Source organism: Apium graveolens, chromosome 6 (genome assembly GCF_009905375.1).
Source record: "Apium graveolens cultivar Ventura chromosome 6, ASM990537v1, whole genome shotgun sequence".
Classification (NCBI taxonomy): domain Eukaryota; kingdom Viridiplantae; phylum Streptophyta; class Magnoliopsida; order Apiales; family Apiaceae; genus Apium; species Apium graveolens.
In genome coordinates, this window is record NC_133652.1 from 86942551 (window position 1) to 86957038 (window position 14488).

The following is a 14488-nucleotide window of genomic DNA, read 5'->3' on the forward strand; positions in this document are numbered from 1 at the left end:
TTGCTTCCAGGAACATGGTCATCCTTACCTTCCATATGGGATATTCAGATGGTCTCAGTATGGGAACTCTGATGGTCTCATACCGACTCTGAATTTGTGTCTTTGGTGGTTCCTCAGTTTTGGTAGGCTTAGTTGGAGTTTCTGTGTCCGACATGATTGTGTTTGGATCTTTAACTGTATGTATGTTAACAGATAGGCTCTGATACCAATTGTTAGGTCACACACACACTGTAGAGGGGGTGAATACAGTGTATAGTACACTCAAATCGAACTTTAAGAACTTAAGTAACAGAAAACAAACTTTATTGAAACAATAAACTCTGTTACAGTATGGAACTGTTACCTCTCAGTGATGAACAAATATCACGAGAGCTGCTAGGGTTACAATGAATAATCTTCTCTAATAATGATAACACTTATAGTGTAAACCCTATGTCTGTGTTTATATACTACACAGTTACAAGATAATCACTAATTGATATGGAATATAATTCTGTTTCCTAAAATATGTCAATCAGATATCTTTTCTTCCAAGTATTTCATTCTTTACGGAATTCCTTCTTCATGCATATCTCTTCTTATGTTTATCTTGATCTTCTTTCCTTTAATCAGCTACTGTCCTTATCTGATCGTCCTTCAGCACTTAAGTTCTGATATCCATCTTCTGATGATTATCTCCTGATAACATAAGTACTGATATCCTTAAGTCCTGACTTCCAGTATAAGTACTGATCAACAGTTAAGTACTGATTTATCCTGTTCAAGTAAGATCTGAAAGCTAAATATAAAACATATTAGCCATGACATTATCAAATATATCTAACAAGATATGTTGAGAGATTGAGTTTTAAGAAAACACTGGAATGATTATGTATCATCGATGTCAGCTTTGAAATGCTACCTTACCAAGCTTCATGCGAACTCGAGTGTAAATTCCCATTTTTATTGAGATAAAGTGAGAGAAAGGAAGTTGTTAAATTCTAAATTAATTCTACACACCAAGAGCGTAGTGCTATTGGTTAAAGCAGCTCGGAGTAGACAAAGAAAGAAGACGAAATTGTATTGAGAGAAAGTATGAGTATAGAAATAGGACCAGTAGTGTTAGTAAAAGTGTCATTTTGAAAGAGATTGGATAAATCTAAGTAGAAGAGACATGTCAAGTCCTAAAATTAGTGAACCATTCGAAGTATTAATAAATATAGATAAAGTTATTCATGAGTTGACGTTACCGGCACAACAGTGTGCACATATAGTGTGTTTAACCTGTTAATGTTAAAGCGTTAAGTATCTGATTTGAATTAAGTGAGTGATTAGGAACCAATGGGCTCTTGTCCAAGTTTATTCTGTATATAGTGATCGATCTAAATCCTTGATCGTTCAAGGCAAGTCACTGAAAATGAGTGTATATCTATAGTAAGAACGTTTGAAATCCTTGAATAGGAGAGTCTACTTGGAAACTAGAGTCAGATATGCTTGACAAAAATCCTCACTTGTGTAACTAGACCAGATTCTGAGGACATAATCTTTTTAAGGGGGGAAGGATATAACGACTCGTGTATTGTTTTTAATTATTTAATTGTGCAATTATGGAAATTATTAAATAAATAAGATATGTATGTTGGTTTTGACCGCTATGTGTTGTTAATTATTATCCATATGTGATTTATAGTGTATCGAGTTGTCCGTGCGATTAATTATGGGATCATATTGAATTATTTTCATTTTCAAAAGTGGATTTAGTGCAAATTTATTTACATAAATATTGGAAATATTTTTAAAATTGTTTTTATGATTTTATAATTACAATAATTATTTTTAAGATTTTATAAAATTGAGAAATCAATATTTTATTAATTATTTATCTTTAAATGATTTTCTGAATGCTTTTATTTGTAAAATCCATACTTAATTCTATAATTCTTCAAAAATTATGAAACTCGTATTTATTTAAGTTTGGAATATTCCGAGAATTTTAAAATTATTTTGGAAATTTTCAGGATTAATTTCACTGCGCTCGTTGTTTCGCTTCATTGATAAAAGCGGATATAAAGTGCATTTTAAAAATCGTTTTAAAATTTCAAAATTCATATTTTTATTAACTTCGGGATATTTATAATATTTTAAGACTATTTTTCTGATTTTCTGAATCTGTTTTAAGTGCACCTTGGTTCGTTAAATGTGAAATATGGTATATACTGTGTTTCAGAAATTATTTTTAAATTATGAAATATATGTTTTTTTGAACTTCGGGATATTTATAACGTTTTAAGATTATTTTGGGAGATTTGTTGAGTTTTATTTTGTGCGTTTTATTTCGCTAAATTATAAATTTCGGTTAAAGTTGGGCTTGCAATTGAAAATACAGGACACGTGGAGGCATTTTATTCCTTATAGTGATACGTGGCAGTTATCAGTGGACTTATACAATTTATTGGGTTTTCTTTCTTCATTTCCTCCTAGCAGAAACATCAATCCCTCTCATCTTTCCTCCTTATTCTTTTTTCCACAAATTTCCCTCATCTCCCTCTGTTTCTCCTCGGTAAGCTAGCAGGGTTGTGCTTTCCATTTAATTGCCGTGATTTCTGTTTTTCCCGGTGATTTATGCGGCGCCGGCCGCCCTTCCTCGGCTTCCGGCGAGGCAGAGGTGGCGAGGCCCATGGTTGTGTTTGTACATGTATATATGTATGTACATGTCGAATATATAGTTGTGTTGCTTGGATTGTATAGTTCTGTGTTGCTGTTTGTTGTTTCATTTGTTCCGGCCATTCTCCGGCCCCTTGTCACGCGTGTGATGCGTGTCCTTGCGTGTGTGTCCTGCTCTGTGTTGGTGCCTGTGTTGCAGATTGATTGTTCCTCTGTTATTCGGATTAACATTTCAGATTATTAATTTATTTATTTAACTTCTGCAGGAAATTACTTGAGTATTATTTGTGAAATAAAATATTTCGTGTGGGGTTATAATAGTTAATCGGTAGGATTCGTGTTGGAAACCCAAAATAAATGGGTACCCGCGGATTTTACCGCCGTCCGCGATGAATTTCGACGAGCGGACGGTGGACGGTGATGATATAATTCTGAGTCCTAATATTTTAAAATAAATAAATTAGTTCGTGAGGTTAGCGTTGAAATGAGAATTTAATTTTTCATTAAAGTCGAGTATGTAAATCAGTTGACGAATTGTGATTGGATTAATTGTTAAACTGAACTGTTGGTTGGAATTGTAGTTGTGAATTTGATTATTGTTGGTTTGACGTCGATTGATGTTTCGACGGGTAGTCCGATAAACAAAGGGGACGCTGCCCGATTTTTGGGAAAATCAAATTACGGAAATACGGGAGCATATCCGAGGATTATCGGGACGTCGAGCGAGTATACGTAAATACTTATACGTATGTTTTATACGGAACCTGATTATATGTGGTGTTGTTTGTTTTGACCAAAACACAGTAACCCTAATTTCGTAAAATGACGAGTATACGTATTTTCTGAAAATAAGCACTGGATCGATTTCGAGAATGTGAATCCTAATTATCTTATGTGTTATTCTAATATGAATAATTACGAGTCGGGTTTGAATATCGTTGGGTAAGAATTAGTATCGAGGATATGTCAAGCATACCTAGACGTCTAATGTAGGGTATTTTCGACCCTGTAGGTTATAGTCGGGAACCTGAAAGTGGACGATGGACTAAAGATAACATAGTGGTCCGTCGACGAGCTCAGTAGAGTTCCAACAGAAAGACCTGAGTGTCAAAGTCGAATCCAATGGGATCTAGTGGTTGGACGTTAGAGCTTGAGCAGCAGAGTCGGCTCAGAGTTGATCAGTAATAGTTGTAAAGCCTTGTAAGGCAAGTATTTCTGAACTTTTCTGCAAGATATATATTACCAATATTTTTGAACTATTTTATAACATGTCGCTATTATCTAGAATAACTCTTGTTTTACATTGCAACAGCTTTAAACCATTGAACCTTGAACCCTGATTTTCTTGATCTTGAGCCATAAGCCTTATTCTTTGTAACCTATCCTTTGTTGATCATCAGACACCAAACCATACAAATATAATACTACTCTTCAAAAGTATAACTACCAAACACCCAAACACTGAAAGAGAATGATTTGAAACACTAAAACTTTTATATTCAAATCATTCTTTATAACATCAAAGAACCATATCCCGAAAAATCATTACTGGTCAAATACCTGATCATTTTACAAATTGGAAAACCGCTTCTTATACATAACCTGATATACCCTTGTGATATCCATGAGTTTTCTGACGTTTTCATGCAAATGTTTAAACATTATTGATTATGATCTTGTTTTATTGAATCATCTTGTTATCATATTGAACTGCTTTAGGATTGGATAGTTTTTATATATATGGACCAGATTCGTGGTCAGACCATACCAATGGTCAAGTTAGGCCAATGTGTTCCTTGGATCCAGTAATTAGAGCAGTGTTGTGAGCTTGCTCGGGGTTAGTGCGTGACTGATCAGCAGCCTAACCTTGGTTTTTAAAACTTAAAGTGAATATCCAATTCTAATGATTAGTTAAAAAGAAGCTTGATTCCTTTGAATCATCTCATTTGGTCATTGTTTAACCTCAGTTATCACTATTATGACTTGCTGAGCTAGTTAGCTCACTCTTGCGATTCTTTTATATATTTTATAGTTGAAAATAATATGGATGATAGTGAAGTTCCTCGGTCCAAAGTGCGGGCTAAGGTTCCAGTTGAGTTGAATCGAGCTAGCAGAAGCATCATGCGGTATAGAGATAGTCAGATTGTAAGAATGATTTTATTATCAATTGTAAGTTAAATTAGTTGGGATTCGGTATGTTGTAATAAATGTTAGGATTGTGGCTTGTTTTCATATTTTAAGCTGTTGCGATCCGTGATTATGTAAAGCAAGGTCATTGCAAATAATATTTCTTATTCAGGTTTATATATTGTATATGTGTTGTGGACCCCAAACTTCTGACCCGGGTTTGAAGGGCGCCACAATTGAAGATACTCCGACAAGAGAAGTTGTTTGCCAAGTTTTCTAAATGTGAGTTTTAGCTAAAGGAAGTTCAATTTTTGGGACACGTCATTGGAGATGAAGGGGTTAAAGTAGATCCGGCAAAGATTGAGGCGATTATGAGTTGGGAGAGGCCAAAGACACCTAAAGAAGTGCGAAGTTTTCTAGGATTGGCAGGGAATTATAGAAGGTTTGTCAAGGATTTTTCGAAAATTTCCACGCCATTGACTAAGTTAACCAGGAAGAATCAGAAGTTCGAATGGAATGCAGAATGTGAGGATAGCTTTCAAGAGCTTCCAAGGAAACTTTGTGATTTTCAGCGATGCTTCACATAAAGGATTGGGCTGTGTGCTAATGTAACATAATAAGGTGATCGCGTTTGCGTTAAGACAGTTAAAATCACATGAATTGAAGTACCCGACGCATGACTTGGAACTAGCCGCCATAGTGTTCGCACTTAAGATTTGGAGACATTACCTCTACGGGGAAAAGTGTGAAATCTACACGGATCACAAGAGTTTAAAGTACATTTTCACTCAGAAGGAGCTCAATATGAGGCAAAGGAGATGGTTGGAATTGATTAAGGACTATGATTGCTCGATAAATTATCATCCTGGAAAGGCGAACATTGTAGCCGATGCTTTGAGTAGGAAGGAAAGATTGAATATGATAGCAACACCAAAAGAATTGTCTGAAGAGATTAAGAGGTTTGAATTGGAACTTTGTGATTGTGGAATAGTTGAAGAGGTTTATCGTACAATGACTTTTCAGCCAACGTTATTGGAAAAGATAAGGAAATGTCAAGAAGAAGTAATGGAGGAAGATAAGAATCAGCTAACTGGAGAAAAGATTGGTACTCAAAAGGATGAGCAAGGTATACTAAGGTTTTCCTCAAGAATTTGGATTCCTCATGTACCTGAATTGAAGAACGAGATTTTGCAAGAAGCCCACAATTCAAGATTTTCAATCCATCTGGGAAGCATCAAGATGTATCGGGATTTAAAGTAGAACTTTTGGTGGCCAAATATGAAGCGAGAGGTGGCAGAATGGGTTGCGAAGTGTTATACTTGTCAGAAAGTGAAGGAAGAACATCAACGACCAAGCGGATTAATTCAGCCCCTAAAGATTCCAGAATGGAAATGGGAAAATATTGCTATGGACTTTATAGTGGGACTACCGCGAACGAAATCCGGACATGACGCTATATGGGTTATAGTTGATCGCCTTATGAAGTCGGCGCATTTCGTTCCAATTAATGAGAAGTCGTCATTGGACAGGTTGGTTCATCTATATGTGCGTGAAATCGTACTAAGGCATGGAGTACCCGTATCGATAGTTTCAGATAGAGATCCCCGATTTAACTCAAGATTTCGAAAGCAATTTCAAGAGAATCTTGGCACGAAGTTGAACATGAGTACGGCGTATCACCCGCAGACTGATGGTCAGAGCGAAAGGACAATTCAAACAATCGAAGACATGTTATGCAGTTGTGCAATCAATTTTGCAGGAAGTTGGGATGACCACTTGCCATTAGTAGAATTCTCTTATAACAATAGTTATCACTCCAGTATTGGCATGCCACCATACGAAGCTTTGTACGGACGGAAATGTAGATCACCGACAAGTTGGGATGAAGTAGGAGAAGGAAAGATTCTAGGCTCGGAATTGGTACAACAGTTGCATGAGACAGTCAAGTTAATTCGGAAAAGGTTGTTTGTTGCTCAAGATAGACAGAGAAAATATGCGGATCCAGCGCGTAAGGATGTTAGATTCCAAGTAGGCGAAGCCGTTTTGCTGAAGGTGTCACCAAGGAAAAGGTTGTTTAGATTTGGCAAGAAAGGGAAGTTAGCACCTAGATATATAGGTCCTTTTAAAATTTTGAGTCAAGTGGGGAAGGTAGCCTACGAGTTAGCCTTACCACCTCAGCATCAGCATGAGCATAATGTGTTCCATGTGTCATTGCTTAAGAAGTACAATCCTGATGCCAACCATGTGATAGAATATGAACCTGTAGAAATTCAGGCAGACCTGTCATTTATGGAGCAACCTGTCAAATTACTCGACTAGAAAGTAAAGAGTCTTAGGAATAAGTCGACAAAGTTAGTGAAAGTACTTTGGAGGAACCCCAAGGTTGAAGAATCAACTTGGGAGTTAGAGTCTAATATGTGTTCCCCGTATCCTCATCTGTTCTTTTAGATTCTGGGGACAGAATCCCTTAAGGGGGAGAGGATGTTACGACCGACATTTTATGTAATATTATTTGTGGACTTTGTATAATATTAGAGTCGAATGCTAATATACTTAATGATTGTACGTTTGTGTGAATGAAAATTCTGCATTATAAATTTGCTTTATGTAGAATATTATTTTTCAAAGCAACAGTTTATGTATTTCCCTTATTTTTTATTTATAAGGAATATTCTAAACCTTGGAAAAATTTTCTTTTAAAAGTTATTTCATTCACAAATTTCAAAAGTGATCTTATAAAATTTCTAAAAATCTAAGTTATTTTATGGTATAAATTTTATAATTTTTGAACTTGTATTTTATTTTATAAAAATAAATTTTTAAAAATTTATTTGTTATAATTAGCAAATTACATGGAAGCCCTTGCATGCAAATCACTCTCCCATTTTATCAAAGGGCAAAGGAGACCTTTCCAACCCCACTAACTCATTTGTTGTTAACCAAATTACCACATTAACCTTGCATGCAAAATGGCCTAACTTTAGCTAGAGGTCATTCTTGTACATTCTCATTTCCACTCATTTTCTTTGTCAAACAAAAGCATAAAACCAAAAACAAAGTGGGAGAAGTCATTTCACTCACTCCACACTCCAACACACCTCATTTTTTTCTCTCCTCCCCCTCCCTCCCTTGCTCTCGGCCGAACCCCCATTTCCCCCACTCCCTTCCATTTTACATCCCATTTCTCATCTTCCTTAGTGTAATTCTTCCACCTACATTTATTTTATATACTTTCCAAGAGTTTTGTGATTTGGGAGATGAAGTTTCATGGTTGCATGTGTATCTTTTGTGTGATCTCCAAAGAGAAACTCTTGATTCTTGTGAATCCAAGAGCTCTCTATGTGTTAAATAAGTGTTTTATGGAGAAACCATGCTTTAAAAACCTACAATGTCTAACATCAACTTCTTTAGTCCTAAGCTAAGAAGCCTAACGACTAACTCCTTCTGCTACTGACGAAGAGCACTGCAAGACGGATGATCCGTTCTTGCTGACGGAGAGCTTCTCTCCTTTCTGCTTCCAATCTATCAAGATGGAGATGATACTCCATTAATAAAAACAAGAGTTCGGTGTGAACCTCTTGTGGAACCGAACCTCAGAGTTCATCAGGAATGGTGGTGACATGCCACTCCTGCTACCAGTAAGCACAACTCAACTCAATAGTGAAAGTTTCATAGTTCAAGAATATGTTGAAATGAACCATTTTTGGTGATATGAATAAAAAGAGAGTGAGTTTGTGAGAAAGTGAAGAATGTTTTGGCTGGAATGAAGTGTTGATTTAAATAGCCAATGGAATACCAAGCGACGGGAGGACTGGGCAACAATTCCAAGTAAAAATGATGACCCCTCGACTTTCTAGATTTATGAGTAATAACATCAGCCATTGGAAGCTTAAAACAGGAGTTAATGAGCACACGAAACAAGTAAAAATTACTGTGCATATACGAGTACCACTAATCCAAATTATGTTGATTGTTTATATCTCACCCAAACATATTCTGATTTTAAATATGACTATTTCAGATTTTAACCACAAATAAGTCAAGTAAAGAATCAGGATTTTATCAGAACTTAGGCTTATATCAGAACTTAGCAGTCATCAGAATATGATTCCTTAACTCGAAAGGTGAATGCCTATTTCTGTAATTCTTCACACAAATTCTGATTTCGTTTTTTCATAATTTAATCATCAGAATTTCCATCATAACTTGTCCTCAGAATTTATACCAGTGACACTTAACCTGTTCATCTAAAACCACATTTATCACCACAGTAATTTTCATCATTCATATGGAGTGTATGTGTGTGCAGTAAGCTAAATATCAGATAAAGATTAAAGTCTGATTCACTTCGGTACATCTTAGAAATAAGGCATAACTAAGAAATTTGCTCAGAATCTGTTAGTATTCTGAAGTCTACTTTAGAATGAGTTCATGCATGAGTCCACCTCAACTATTTTGTGCTCATTTTATGCATCTTTTGAAATTCCATATTACAGTGGCTTCTCAGTGTAAGTGAGTTACGACTGCTTATCAGAATTTATGCTATTATCAGAGTATTTCTCCAGTAATCATAGAGTGTGAAAAGTTACCAAGAAAAATATTTATTTTGCTTTTCTGATGCATGTTGCTTAATACCAGCAATGCACTTGGGTCTTCCCTTCCACATTTTTACTCTAGATCTCAAAGGAGTACCTGATTTTTATTTTCTTTTCTTTTCGTTTTCTTTTGATAAGTGAGGTTTATCAGCACTTAGTACATCCATCAGATTTACTAACATCAGAACTTAACAGATAAGAAGCACTATTCTAGTTTTTGACTTAGTAATAAGATACACAAAGTAAACTTAACTGAGCTCAATATCAGAATTTGCTTGTGTTAAAAGATTTCCACATAAACAATTACTTCAAACATGGGACTTTAGTATATTGTAGACTACTAGGTCATCATCTAGCACAATTATCCTCATTGGATTGAATAGTCACATAAACATTCATATCACTATCAGAGTTTAGAATTTCACATCAGACAATAATCAGCACTTAAGTAATTTCCAATTTAAGCACATAATACACAAAGATAGTAATATCTATAAATACTGATCATAACATCTGATGTATCAGAACATAAACTAAGCAGATTTAGAGAAAGAACCTGAAATCATTCCAAGTTCATTTACAAATCTTGTAAAAATAGCTTCACACAGTGGTTTTGTGAAGATATTTGCTAGTTGTTGATCTGTTGGAACAAAGTGCAATTCCACTGTACCTTCATCCACATGTTCTCTTATGAAATGGTACCTAATATTGATGTGTTTTGTCATTGAGTGTTGAACTGGATTACCTGTCATAGCAATAGCACTTTGATTATCACAATAAATAGGGATTTTAGAATATATTAACCCATAATCCAGTAACTGATTCTTCATCCAAAGAATCTGTGCACAACAGCTTCCTGCAGCAATGTACTCTGCTTCTGCAGTTGATGTGGAAATTGACTTTTGTTTCTGGCTAAACCAAGAAACTAATCTGCCTCCAAGAAATTGGCAGCTTCCACTTGTGCTTTTCTTGTCAATTTTGCATCCTGCAAAATCTGCATCTGAGTAACCTATTAGCTTAAAGTCTGATTCTCTGGGATACAACAATCCCAGATCAGCTATACCCTTAAGGTACTTGAAAATTCTTTTCACAGCTGTTAAATGAGGTTCTCTTGGATCTGCTTGAAATCTTGCACAAAGACAGGTAGCATACATGATATCAGGTCTACTTGCAGTTAGATAGAGTAGTGAGCCAATCATACCTCTGTAATCAGTAATATCTACTAATGTACCAGTATCTTTATCCAATTTTGTTGCAGTGGCCATGGGAGTGGATGCACTTGAACAATCTTGCATTCCAAATTTCTTCAGCAAATTTCTAGTGTACTTGGATTGACAAATAAAAGTGCCTTCTTCATTTTGCTTGACTTGAAGGCCCAGAAAATAGCTAAGTTCCCCCATCATACTCATTTGATATCTTGACTGCATCAGTTTGGCAAACTTTTTGCAAAGTCTCTCATTTGTAGAACCAAAAATGATATCATCAACATATATCTGCACCAAAAGTAAGTCCTTTCCATGTTGAGTTAGAACAGTGTTTTGTCAATAGTTCCTCTATTAAATCCACTTTCCAGAAGAAATTGAGTTAAAGTCTCATACCATGCTCCTGGAGCTTGCTTAAGGCCATAAAGTGCTTTGTCTAGTCTATAGACATGATTTGGAAATTTTGAATTTACAAAACCTGGAGGTTATTCAACATATATTTCCTCTTCCAATTCTCCATTGAGAAAAGCACTTTTCACATCCATTTGAAAGACAGTAAACTTTTTGTGAGCAACATAAGCCAAAAATATCCTTATGGCTTCCAATCTAGCAACTGGTGCAAATGTTTCTCCATAATCAATTCCCTCTTATTGAGAATATCCTTTTGTAACCAGCCTTGCTTTATTCCTTGTAATTATGCCATCACCTATCAGTTTTGTTTCTGAAAACCCACTTTGTACCAACAACAGATCTGTTCTTTGGTCTTGGCACTAGGGTCCAGACTTTGTTTCTTTCAAATTCATTTAACTCTTCCTGCATTGCTTGCACCCAATCAGCATCTTGAAGAGCTTCTTTCACTTTTTTTGGTTCAGTCTGAGAAAGAAAAGAATTATAAAGACATTCATTTAATGTAGCTGTTCTAGTTCTGACATCTGCATCAGGATTTCCAATTATTAAGTCAGGTGTATGTGATTTAGTCCACTTCCTTGCAGATGGAAGGTTTTCTCTAGAACTGGATGCTCCCTCATGATGCATGCTATCTTCATCAACATTTTCTGATGCTCCCCCTGAAACTATGCTCTCTAAGTTGGATCCTTCAGAATTTGAGTTTCCAGAATTATCAGAACTTGGCTCATCAGAACTTGATGAATCTGAACTTGAAGAGCCGGTTGTAGGTTTTGATGCTTCTTGAGATGTGGTTGTATCTTCAGTATGCTCCCCATGCACAGGTGCATCTTCCTTTGGCGTAGTCACCACAGTTTCAATTACATCAGAGTTTGCAGTATCAGGATTTGGACTGTCAGGATTTACAGTATCAGAATTTAAATCTTCATTTTCAAATCTCAGCTGATCATGATCATTGAAATCTTCAAGTCCAGTAATCTTCTTATCATCAAAAGAGATATTGATAGATTCCATGACAACCCTTGTTCTTAAATTGTAGAATCTGAAGGCTTTTTTGGAAAGTGGATATCCAACAAAAATTCCTTCATCAGCTTTTAGATCAAATTTGGATAGCTGTTCAGGATGAGTCTTAAGAACAAAACACTTGCATCCAAATATATGAAAATACTTCATATTTGGCTTCTTTTTCTTCACCATCTCATATGGTGTCTTTCCATGCTTGTTAATGAGTGTTGCATTCTGAGTAAACAAGTAGTCTGCACAGCTTCAGCCCAAAAATAGTTTGGTAGCTTTGCTTCATCAAGCATAGTTCATGCAGCTTCAATAAGAGTTATATTCTTTCTTTCAACAACTCCATTTTGTTGTGGAGTTCCAGTAGCAGAAAATTCCTGCTTGATTCCATGGTCTTCGTAGAACTCTTCCATGATCAAATTCTTGAACTCAGTGCCATTATCACTTCTTATGATCTTCACAGAATCTTTGACCAATTTATCCAGATGCTTGACATAATCAATCAAGATAGATACAGTTTCACTTTTTGTGTGCAAGAAATACACCCATGTGTATCTGGTGAACTCATCCACTATGACCATTGCATATTTCTTCTTTGTAATAGACATGATATTAACTGGACCAAATAGATCAACATGTAGTAGGTGATAAGGCTCAAGAATTGATGATTCAGTCTTGCTCTTGAATGAAGATTTTCTTTGTTTTGCCTTCTGACATGAATCAGAAAGGCCATCAGGAGCAAATACTGATTTTGGCAGTCCTCTCACAAGATCTTTCTTGACTAGTTCATTTATATTGTTGAAATTTAAATGAGAGAGTTTCTTGTGCCAATTCAAGCTTTCTTCAATTGCTCTACTTAACAGACAGATTGCAGAACCATCAGTACTTGTTGAAAGCTTGGCTTCATAAATGTTACCATGCCTGTACCCTTTCAGAACAACTTTGCCTGTAGATATGCTTACAACTTCACAGTGTTCTTCAAAGAAATCCACATGATAACCTCTGTCACAGATTTGACTAACACTGAGCAGATTGTGTTTAAGTCTTGAGACCAGAGCTACTTTCTCAATGATGACATTCCCAAGATTGATATTGCCATATCCCAGTGTTTTTCCAATATTGCCATCTCCATAAGAAACACTTGAGCCAGCCTACTCCACAAAGTCTGATAGCAGGGCTTTATTTCCAGTCATATGTCCTGAGCATCCACTGTCCAGAACTAGGATGTTTTTCCTGTTGCCCTGCAATCACAAAGACCACTAATGATTAGTTTTAAGGACCCAGACTTGCTTGGATCCTTTGGCCTTATTAAGTTTGTTAACATTTGCAGCAGATTTAGCATCAGAGTTTATGTTAACATTTTTCTTATCAGCGTTTACACTATCAGACTTTGTATCATAACTTACACTAGAAGGAACAATGCTAATTTTCTTTAAAGAAGGTTTTATTTGATAATAATCATAGTACAAACTATGATATTCCTTACAAGTATAAATGGAATGCCATAAACTACCACAATGAAAACAAGGATTTTGTGGCCTATATCTAACAGACTGACTCTTAACTCCTGACTTTGAAGGTAAGGAGTTTATGTTCTTATTCTTCTTGCAAAAAGAAGCCAGATGGTTAGAACTTCCACAATTATGACATGTTTTTCTAGGAGCATTAGGAACAGGCTTATAATCATGGCTTGTATTCACACCTTCCTTTCCATTCCTATTTTTCCTAGGTGACTTTACCTTGTTTACATTCTTAACATCTTTTGGCTTTTGTTTAAGTTGTTTATTTGTCATTAAGCCTACGTTTACTTCAGTTGGCTTTTCCTGTTTTAGTTTGTCTGAAGTTAATTCCTCTTTAACTTCTGATTTTTCATTATCAGACTTTACAGCTACAAACTTAACAGGTTTTACCTTTGGCTTTTGTTTAACAACTATAGGCTTAATTTCTACAGTTCTTTTATCATTCTTATCTTCTCCATAACCTAAGCCCTCTTTCCAGTTTCCAATAATTAGCAAATTTTGAGTTGTTTTGCCAGAGTTAGTCCAAGTCCTGATAATCTCTCTTTCCTTTTCTAACTCAGTTTTTAGAGATTCATTCATTTTAAGTACTTCATCCCTAACATAGAAAGCATCATCCCTATCTTTCTGAGTTTGATGGAACATGACTAACTCTTTTTCTAAATAATCATTCCTCTTTTTACAAGCAAGATTTTCAGAAGTTAATCTTTCATATGTTAAAGTTTGATCTCTATAACTAATGAACATGGTTTTAAGATATCTTCTCGACTCATTAATATCATCAGTATGAAAGGCATAAGTAGTTTGAGGTACCTTTAACTCAGCAGCTTCAGAACTGCTATCGGCATTTGCCATCAAGGCATAGTTCTCCTCACTTTCAGAATCTGAAGTGTCTGTCCAGCTTTTCTTCTTTGTGACAAGAGCCTTGCCTTTGTCACTCTTCACTTTCTTGTAATCAGGAGATATGTAGCCTTTCTCACCACAGTTC